The sequence below is a fragment of the Oryzias melastigma genome, linkage group LG21, assembly GCF_002922805.2.
Source record: "Oryzias melastigma strain HK-1 linkage group LG21, ASM292280v2, whole genome shotgun sequence".
In the NCBI taxonomy this organism is placed as follows: Eukaryota; Metazoa; Chordata; class Actinopteri; order Beloniformes; family Adrianichthyidae; genus Oryzias; species Oryzias melastigma.
The window spans coordinates 13,540,954-13,551,142 of record NC_050532.1 but is presented as its reverse complement, the minus strand read 5'-3'; the positions used below and the strand labels follow the sequence as shown (position 1 = coordinate 13,551,142).

The window sequence follows — 10,189 nt, the reverse complement described above, 5'->3', positions numbered from 1 at the left end:
ATTAGACATCTAAAAACAAACACCCGCAATATTACACAGAGTTGTCTAAGTCATCACAACCACCCAGAACAACACAGCCCACGCTGCTTCAGACATACAGGAAAAAGAGAAACTGCTGCACGATGGTGACAAGGCTCAAAACATAATCTCCAAGATTTCCCAGATGATTGTGATTAGTGACCAGAGATTCACCTTCGTAGAAAACCCGGGGCTGATCACGTTACCGGAGTTCTTGGAGCCCCGTTTTGAGATCCCCTCTCGCCACTATTTCACGGAGAAAGCTCTGCCAGGGCTCCAAAAGAAAGTTAAGGACAAACTTCTAGGCTTGCTAACGGACGTGCCTTTTATTTCATTCACCACAGACATTTGGAGTTTATCCAATGTTGTTGTTAAGCCTCACAGCTCAGTGGGTGGATTCTGCTTTAGTTTTGCGCCATGCGACCCTGCATGCACAGGAGTTTCAAGGATCCCACACAGCTGAGTGAATCAAAGAGTCTGTGGAGAAAACGCTCACGGACTGGGGTTTTGACAAACGAGTCCACGTCATTTTGAGGGACAATGCTGCAAACATGAAAAGAGCCATGAGTGAGATGGGAGTACAGCGTACGGGTTGTGTCGCGCACTTATGCCAACTTTGTGTGCACAAAGGTTTACTTGCTCAACGTAGTGTCACAGACACCCTGGCTACTGCGAGGAAGACAGTGGGTCACTTTAAACATTCTGGACTGAAGATATTCAGACAGATTTAAACATGGATATCAAGCTCCTGCAACAAGATGTCCAGGTGAGATTCATCTCAGCAAAGATTTGACTCTTTTTGTTGTTGTTTGGAGTTAGGCATGCAGCACCTTGGACACTGCATTCAGGGAGAACTTGCAAGAAAGACGATCTGTGTCCCGGTCCGTGAGTACTACGTTAGCTGAAGAGCACCTACCTCTCTGAGCAAACCATCCCTGAAAGAGATGACCCACTTCCCTATTGGAAAGAACATGATCTTGCAGCCCTGAATCTCTCTGCCCCTTGCAGCTCTGTACAGAGTGAAAGGCTCTTCAGTTCCATTTCCAATATTCTCCATGAGAATAGGAACAGACTCAAATCAGAAAATGTTGAAATGTTGGTTTTCATCAAAAAAAAACAAAAAAAAAAACATCAAGTTTATTCTTTAAGCCTCAAAGAGCTTTGCTTTATGACACTGTTGCACTTTTTGCTAATTTGTTTACATGCCGAATGGGCAATTTAAGTTCAGCTGCTTTAATTTAAATTTATGTTGTATGCTTTATCCAATTTGAGAATTTTCACTAGTTAATGGTGAACAGTTTTCGTTAAAATGTTAATGTTTGATTGTTCAAACAAGATCCTCGACAGAAGTTTTCTAGAGTGTTCAAGCTACCTCTAAGAGAAACGCGCTGCTTTAATGTTAAACAACAAAATAAAGGTGTATAAAATAAAACAGAACAACATGCATCTTTTATTTTGCATCTCTTCAGTTTTTTTAAAATGTGTTATAAAAGAATCGGATCGGGATTCGGTATCAGAAGAACTTTAAAATCTAGTGACCCGGAATCGGATCAAGACCAAAAAATCTTGATCGGGACATCCCTACCAATGACTGAAGAGATCTGTAGTCTATTAGAAGTACACTGCTCACAAAAATTAAAGGAACCCTTTTTTTATTGGGCCTGGCATGAATTGAATTAAACCTGTCTGATAATTTTCTGGTTGGTTAATCAGCTGAGGGCCTCGTTAATCAATTTCAGCTGTATTGGTGTTCATGAATTAACAACAGGTGCACTTCAGTGGCAACAATTAGAAAACCCTCCAAACAGGACTGGTGTTACATGTGGAGGTCATTTCAAGTTTCTCCCTCTTGATCTTTTTTGGCTGGTTTTCCTCTCGTGCTGATTTTGCCTTGATAATTATCTCTACTGGCAGTATGAGGAGATTCCTTAACCCTACAGAAGTTGAACAAGTTGTCCAACTTCTCCAGGATGGCACATCTACACGTGCTGCAGCAAGAAGGTTTAATGTGTCTCCCAGCACAATCTCCAGAACATGGAGGAGATTTCAGGAGACTGGTGGTTATTCTGGGAGAGCTGGACAGGGCCGTAGAAGGTCCTCAACCCCTCAGCAGGACCCATACCTGCTCCTTTGTGCAAGGCGGAACAGGCTGAGCACTGCTCGTGCCCTACAGAATGACCTCCAGAGGGCCACTGGTGTGAATGTCTCTACCCAAACAATCAGGAACAGACTTCATGAAGGTGGCCTGAGGGCCCCACGTCCTGTAGTGGGCCCTGTGCTCACTGCCCAGCACCGTGGAGCTCCACTGGCATTTGCTCAAGAACACCAGAATTGGCAAGTCCACCACTGGCGCCCTGTACTTTTCACAGACGAGAGCAGGTTCACCCTGAGCACCTGTGATAGACGTGAAAGAGTCTGGAGAAGACAAGGAGAACGTTATGCTGCCTGCAACGTGGTTCAACATGACAGGTTTGGTGGTGGGTCAGTGATGGTCTGGGGAGGCATATCCATGGAGGGACGCACAGACCTCTACTGCCTAGGAAATGGTGCTCTGACTGCCATAAGGTATCCAGATGAAATCCTTGAACCCATTGTCAGACCCTACGCTGGTGCAGTAGGTCCTGGTTTCCTCCTAATGCACAACAATGCCCGGCCTCACGTGTCAAGAGTATGCAGGCAGTACCTGGAGGATGAAGGAATTGAAACAATTGAATGGCCTTCACCATCCCCTGACTTAAACCCAATAGAACATCTCTGGGACATTATGTTTGGGTCCATTAGGCGCCGCCAGGTTGCTCCTCAGACTGTACAACAGCTCAGGGATGCCCTCACACAGATCTGGGAGGAAATGCCACAAGACACCATCCGTCGTCTCATTAGGAGCATACCGCCACGTTGTCAAGCATGCATACAAGCTGGTGGGGGCCACACAAGATACTGAAAATCATTTTGATTTGTAGAAATGAAGTTTTGAAAAAATGGACTAGCCTGCCACATCTTCATTTCACTCTGATTTGATGGTGTCTACACAATTGAGCCTCTGTAGGGTGAAAACTTTTATTTCATTAAAAGACTTGGCATCCTTTTGTTCCTAAGACACTGCCCTGTTGTTATTTGTATAGATATATAACTTCATATTCAGATCTGATGTATCTAATGTGTTCCTTTAAAGTGCTCCTTTAATTTTTGTGAGCAGTGTATATTACAAGTTTTGGTCCAGAACAGAGATCTCTGGTAGACCCTAGTCTGAATGCAGACCAGATGCAAGGTTTAGGACTTGATCCATAACAAATCCTTTTTTCAGTGTGAACACACCTTCAGAGACACCTGTGCGCCCCGTGAGAGTCACACGCTCTGCTGTCGTGTTCAGCTGTCTGGATGTGATGGAGAGTTTCCCAGCCGTCCAAACAGCTTCTTTGTTCTGCTGTGTGCTCGGTGACAGGAGCCCTGTTTCATACTGGATGCAAAAGGAAAATAACATTTGAATTTGATCTGCTTTCCGTTTAGATTAAACTGTTTGGGTCAATAGTTAGAAAACCAACATGGAGAACTGAAAGAGACAGTGCAGTGATCACTGTGCAGCTCTGTTTGATAAGATCTGAAGCATTATGTTAAGTTATTTAGCAAATGATTTTAATTTGAATTCATGTCTAGCTTAAAGCCTGCATCACCAGCAACAGTATTTTCATTGGCTTCTTCACTTTTAAGTACATTTTTCTATTTACAATTAAGGTCAGCTTGAAAAAACTATAACGAAGTGCAGGAACAAGCAATATTTATTTAGAGAAACTCGAATTGGTTGAAGAGACATTTCTCTGATGTGGGCCAAACTAATGATTAATAGGAGTTGTAAACATTTATATCAAAATGAGCATTATTGAACCACCTGATCTAAAACGTGAGCTGAAAGAATCTGAAGCTGGCGCTTTGCTTCCTGCTGCCATGCTTCTCCTTCCTCCCTGATTGCACTCGGACTGCTGCAGGATCCTCCTGCTATTTCTCTGCACTTCACATCAAGCGTCTGCACCTTCATTATTCTGCAGCCTGTTCAAGGTCTGCGAGTTTCTCACATTAGAGCTTCTCCTGCCACTTTAAGAATGAAGGGGATGACATGAAAGACTCCGTCTAAATGCTGTTTTAATATGTTCTTGTAGCATTTTTCTCATGATGGACGACATACATAACATGATTTAACATTAAAACTGTTTGAGTATTTGTTTATTGTGTGATTGCTTAGTCACCATTCACACTGTAGTGATTCTCCTGCTGCTTTCCACATGTTTTTTGGGACATAAAAATTCTGTCAGACTTTCAGCGATTTCTGCAATCTTGTTATCAAAATATTCAGCTTGTTGAGGACATTAATGCTTGTATTTTTAGAATTCATAAACTTCATAGTATTTAAAAAATTGAGCAAAACATGCCCCCCAGGAAATGAATGACAGTCTTCAAATTCAGTATTTTGACTTGGATTACCTTTAAATACATTTATTCCTTGGCTATGTTTTTATCTTTTATAGTCATTTAAAAAAAATGCCATTTAGCAGTTATATTAGCATTATGCTGGCTCGTTTGGGTAATTTGACATCTAATTAGGTTTTTTGTGCCATTTTGAGTTTAGCTTCTATTTTAGCAACAGGCTAACAGTTTTGGTTAATTTGGTTTAGTGAAGAATTTCAGGCTGTTTTGGAGTTTAGCTAGTATTTAACCCTTTAACACCGGACCTCCAGTGTTTACATTCTTTGATATACTGCAACTTTTTGCACCACTTTTCTCCTCAGAATCTACTGGAAATACGTTAATGGTGGAAAAGTCAAAGGTCGTTAAAGGTGTTAAAGGGTTCTGCAGCATGCTAGATTTTTTGACTAATTTGGTTTACTGAGGAATTAAAGGCTATTTTGGAGTTAAGCTAGTATTCACGCAACAAGCTCGCTTTTTGGGGGGGGGCTAATTTGGAGCTTAGGTCATATTTAAGCAACACATATTTTGCAAAAAAGGGCACGGATTGATGATTTTTACGCAATTTTACTACAAATTTTTCATAAATTTCGGTTAACTTCCAGTCTTTTAACAGATTTCAAATTTTGCAAATAGTTTTTGCATTTTCAGTAAATCCCTTCAGCAATTACAGTTGATTACATCACCATTTTCAGCAAAAAGCTTCAGCATCTTCAGTGACTACTTTCAGCAAAAAGCATTCACACTAGAATCATCACAGGTAATGCCAATTTCCTAGTTCAAATAGTAATGAATCCGGAGCAGATGAAAAATGTTTTCAGTCGTTAGGCCGTAACTGAAATGGGTCGGTCAAAGTCTGCTTGCTCCGCCCCTTTTCTGATACATTCTGTAGAGCTCTGATATTGATCACTATTGTTGCTGCACCGCTGGTGTTAGGCTGGAGGTGTGAGGGCCTGTAAGCTAGGATGAGGAAAGGGATGATGGGTTGAGCTTTGTGATTCATACTCTATACTCAGTATTACTAAGCCTCAACTCAGAGCCAAGTTTCTCATCAATTACTGCTGCTCTGCAGAAACTATGTCTTTTTACAATTTTACAGTACATCATGTGATTGGAGTGACTTAAAAGACTTAAAAGATAAGCAAGCTGAATTGCAGAGTCAAATCTGTCCACTAATAATCTGTTGGTAAGGAGACGGTGATGTTAATTCGGTCTCTTTTTCACATAGAGAAGTTGTGAATGTTTATCTTAATGAAAACTCATGAAGAACTTCAGATGTGCTGTGATTTTGCATCAGGGTGTGACAATACATTATTCATGTGTTGAAGACAGAACAAAGAGCAGAGAAACAGAGTACTTAAGCCATGGAGGGCAGAAGAGAAGAGGAGACACAGAGAGGCAAAGGGGAAGAAAGCCTTGGGGAGGAGTTCGACTGAGGCGTCTGCTGTTGATGAAGTATTTATGACCCCGAGGCAGTTTAGTGCAGACACTCAGAACTCTGTGCCACCTTGCTTTCCCTGAAAGTTTCATGAGCGAGTCATCTACATGCCTCAGCAGAAGCAGCTACACAGCAGCTGCTGGTCCGGCTGAGACTCCAGCACTTCATCATCTGGCTCTCCTAAAACCCACATGAAACGCCGAGCTCAGCTCCTCCTTCCAATACAGTCGGATTCTGCAGTCTTCATTACAATGAATGTTTTTTTTTTATTGCAACGTCTGTCAATAAACACCAATCCAGAGCTGGAAGCTTGAATGTTTGTCCACAATCAAGAAGCACCAAAGGAGCAAACACTGAACACATGTTTAAATGCTGAGCATTTTTATGTTCAAAGAATACTTATTTATACTAAAAATGCTAAACTTTTGTCTGCAGAGGGCAGGCAATACGAAAAGATCTTACTTAACCCCCTAAGTAATGGTTAAGAACATCACTGTATATAGAGAACTGGACATATCAACCCCTCCGCTATCTTGTGTTAAAAACAGGAAGTGGCTCCAAGAAGCTAAAATCCCATAGACTTCTATAGAGAAATAAATAGCTGTAATTCAGTCCTTCTACTGGTCAGAATAACTATTCTCACTCCAATACCTTCTTCTTAGCATCTTCTTTTTCTTAATTGCAAGTTACTTAAGTTCTAGACAGACCAATCAGAAGCCTCAGTAAAAGCATGTGGTGCCAGCTGGCCCCACCTGGAACACCTGATTGACAGATTCTCCTGAGCTGCTTTCAGTGTAAGGGGTGTGACTTCAAACAAGCTCACCTCCGATCGGTGACAGTAGTTACCATAGAAACGGGAACTCAGATTGAGTCACACCAATCCGTGTAGTCTGGCTCCAATATGGTGACATTTGAAAAGGGATGGGAGTTCTCTGGCTAGATCATGAGCGAGAGATCATATCACAACTGATCCTGGGGGGGGTGGCATGTCCCAGTGGTGCAGGTTCTGGTGCTTTGTCTTTCAGAGCGGAGCCTCGTAAAAGTCCAACACAAGAGGCCCTCAGTTCTTACCTATTTGCTCAGGACAAGTAAAAATACATGAATAGAAACTGAAGAGAAGACGTGTAACAGTTGGAATCAAAGTAAAGACAGAAGGAGAGGTCAGTCCATGTACAGTGTAGGTGAGCCATGCTTCCTGTTCACCTCCTGCTCACCTCTACTGCTGGGACTTTTGTGACATCTTCGTCACACATTCACCAACAGCTGAAGTCCGCTTCAGGCCCAATTTCTGCTCCCCCAGTGCTACTTGTCCCACATCAGTCATTTACAACATGTACTCAACCACCAGTGAAACAAATCTCTGTCCTCATTAATAAGTCCAGTACATCCTCCTGCCTACTTGACCCACTTCCAACTGCCCTGGTCAAGTCTGTTGTCTCCTCTCTATCACCTCTCATCCCCAGTCTTGTCTGCGCCTCCCTCACCTCTGAAATTGTTCCTCTTGCTCTCAAAACAGGAGCTGTCACGCCGGCTTTCAAAAAAACCTGTTCAGATCGCACCAACAGGTTTATAGAAACACTAAATGGAGCAGGAAGTGCCAGACCAATGGACTGAATCAAAGCAACACTCAAACAAATGAACCTAAAGTGCAGGCAGCTGTGCGTCACTCCATGGAGAGCCACCAGAGAGAGGGCGGAGCCCCCCAGGAGAAACCACAACCAACCTGCACAGAAATCACAAGAATGAGGAAAAATGACCCCAACTGACAGACGGTGTAATGTTGAGTTAAACCAAAGGAAGACTAATGATCAGCAGATACACGGATGCAGGTCTGACGGCAGAGCTGCAGTCATGTAAGGTTGAAGGAAGGGTTGGGAATTCACTGGAACTTACAGTGTAGAAAAAGTCCCTGTTAGCAGCAGAAGTCAATGTTGTGTCCTGTGTGTTTTAGTTCAGTTTTGTTTCACCTTCTCTTTGTGTGCAGGCAGTGTGTGGCTCCTCCCTGAGACCTGCAGAACACACAGCTGTCTGCACTCACCTGATCAGGCTGCTCCCTGTTTGAGCTGACTGCTTTCCTCCCTCACTCTTGGTTTGTCTTGTATGTTCTTCCACAGTGCTCTCCAGTTTTCCAGTTAGCTTATTTTTTGTGGCTCTTTTAATGTTCTCTAGTGATGAAGAAACCAAAGCTTTCTGAACCAAAATGACTCAAGTTCTATTGAAATGCTTGAGGGTTGTGAAGCATTTGACCCACTGAAACTAGTGACATCTGTTGGCCAGATCACAAAATTACATCAGCAGAAAAAGACCAATGTGTCATCAAAGCATCATTATGTGTTCAGTCACGTGTAGCAATAAAACTTTTAGGATTTCCAAAATCTGTTTCTCTCATAAATAATCATAATGAGATTGCGTCAAATTTTGGCATTTCATGTATAGAATGCTGTTCAGCAAATACTCTGTTTCAAGATTAGTTTAAAAAGAAGAAATGAAATCTCTAAAATTCCACACTTCATAAAGAAATAGAAGAGTGAAATCATTGTTTATGTAGGCCTGTCTGCTGACTGTTTACATTTATTTAGTAATAATAATAATAATAATAAATTAGATTTATCTGTGCTTTTCCAGACGCTCAAAGCGCTTACATTGTATATCCATTATTCATTCACTCCTCATTCATACTTGGTGACGGTAAGCTACTATTGTAGCCACAGCTGCCCTGGGGCAGGCTGACAGAGGCGTGGCTGCCAGTACGCGCCTACGGCCCCTCTGACCATCACCGGAACATTCATACACATTCACACACCAGTGGAGACACACTGGAGGCAAGTAGGGTTAAGTGCCTTGCCCAAGGACACAACGACACTTGGCTGGCGGGAGCCGGAATCGAACCTAGTCTCTTCTGTTTCAGCTCACTAAAAAGAACCAACTCTTCTGGCTCTCATTCAGCTCCTCACATTGTTTTGTTGCTTTAATTAGTTTATTATAAACAATTACATAAAATTAAGCACAAAATTAAGTGTTAATGCTGAAAAAAAATGTGTTTTTCAAATTTTTATATGAATATGCATTTATTCGCTGCAAATAAAATGGAAAAAAAGAACTTACAAAATATAAAAACTACAATTCAATTTACAACAATGTAATTTTTCAAATCCTTTTACCTTCAAACAAATCAAAGGTGAAAAAACACAAAAACACATCAGCCACAACCCAAAACTAAAATTCAATTTGCAAAACAAAAAGAAAAAACAAACTCTAAACTTTCAGAGAGAGAATGGTTGCTTGTTTTCCTGGTGACTCTTGTTTTCTTAACTTTATATTTCTGCTGAGATGTTTCTTCCTGCTGCACCTGTCTATCTTTCTCTGTCTCTCTTCCTCGTGCTCGGTTCGAGTAGAAAATATCTGTGACCAGATCATCACTGCTCTCTGAGTGATATCTCTCTATGAACAGACCTACTGAAAACCCCGCTCTGAATTCATAACTGCAGTGAATGGTCAGCAATACACGAGTGATGGAATGAAGCTTCATTTCTAAAGTCACATGATCATCCGCATTCTGAAGCGAGCGCTCGATGCTCCACCAGTGACACTTGAATTTGAAGGATTCAATACGGAGTCGAGCCACCCGCTGGAGCAGAACATCTCTAGTTTTCCCTCTGATAAAGTAATTTTTGGTTATTAAAGACTGATTTAGTGAACCTGAGTCGTTGTTTGGTCCCTCCGTCTGGATCTTCAACTGCTGAGCGTTCTGTCAACCACATCTTTCAGTTCTACAGTATTTGTAGTTGGCAGTAAGTTACAGGTTTCTGTTACAGTTGCTTACACACTAAAATCAAACTTTCCTCACAATTAGCAAATTCTTCTCCAATTAGCAAAGCACCTAAGCAGATTGGCATAACCTTATGCACAGTGTCTGCTTCACTCCTTTTGAAAACATTACACACAGTGATTTGTAAAACTCTACACACATTTTCACACCTTAGACACACTTGATTGTGAGGATGCTCCTTCGCTGTACAAAGCCCCGGATTATCAATGACCACACTAATGAACAAAGTGGAGAACTACATCCATCAGGTGTGGACGCTCATGTGCTAATTTGAAAAGGCAGCAGGTGATTTCACCTGTTTTCAAGGAAAATGGAAGACGCTAGAAGAAGAAGAGTGAGAATGAGAGAACAGGTGGAGGAGGAGGTCCAGGTAGAGGAGAGGACTTGAAGAGTTGATAGAACCTGAACTAAGAAGACAAAGTCCAAACTTGAAGAGAGGCACCCAG

General features: G+C 41.9%; 1 protein-coding gene across 2 annotated transcripts in view; it reads right to left on the bottom strand.

Moving 5' to 3' along the window:
• Positions 1–10,189, bottom strand: part of LOC112137941 (inactive dipeptidyl peptidase 10) — a 146,577-nt gene that overhangs the window by 80,375 nt on the left and 56,013 nt on the right. Inside the window, exon 1 of one of the 2 annotated variants that reach the window (XM_024260459.2) lies at positions 7,808–7,939. The exons of the other annotated variant lie outside the window; for it this stretch is intronic. The gene's annotated coding sequence lies outside the window, so the exon portion shown is untranslated. Of the gene's footprint in view, positions 1–7,807; positions 7,940–10,189 lie in introns of those variants that run through there. 2 annotated transcript variants of the gene reach the window in all.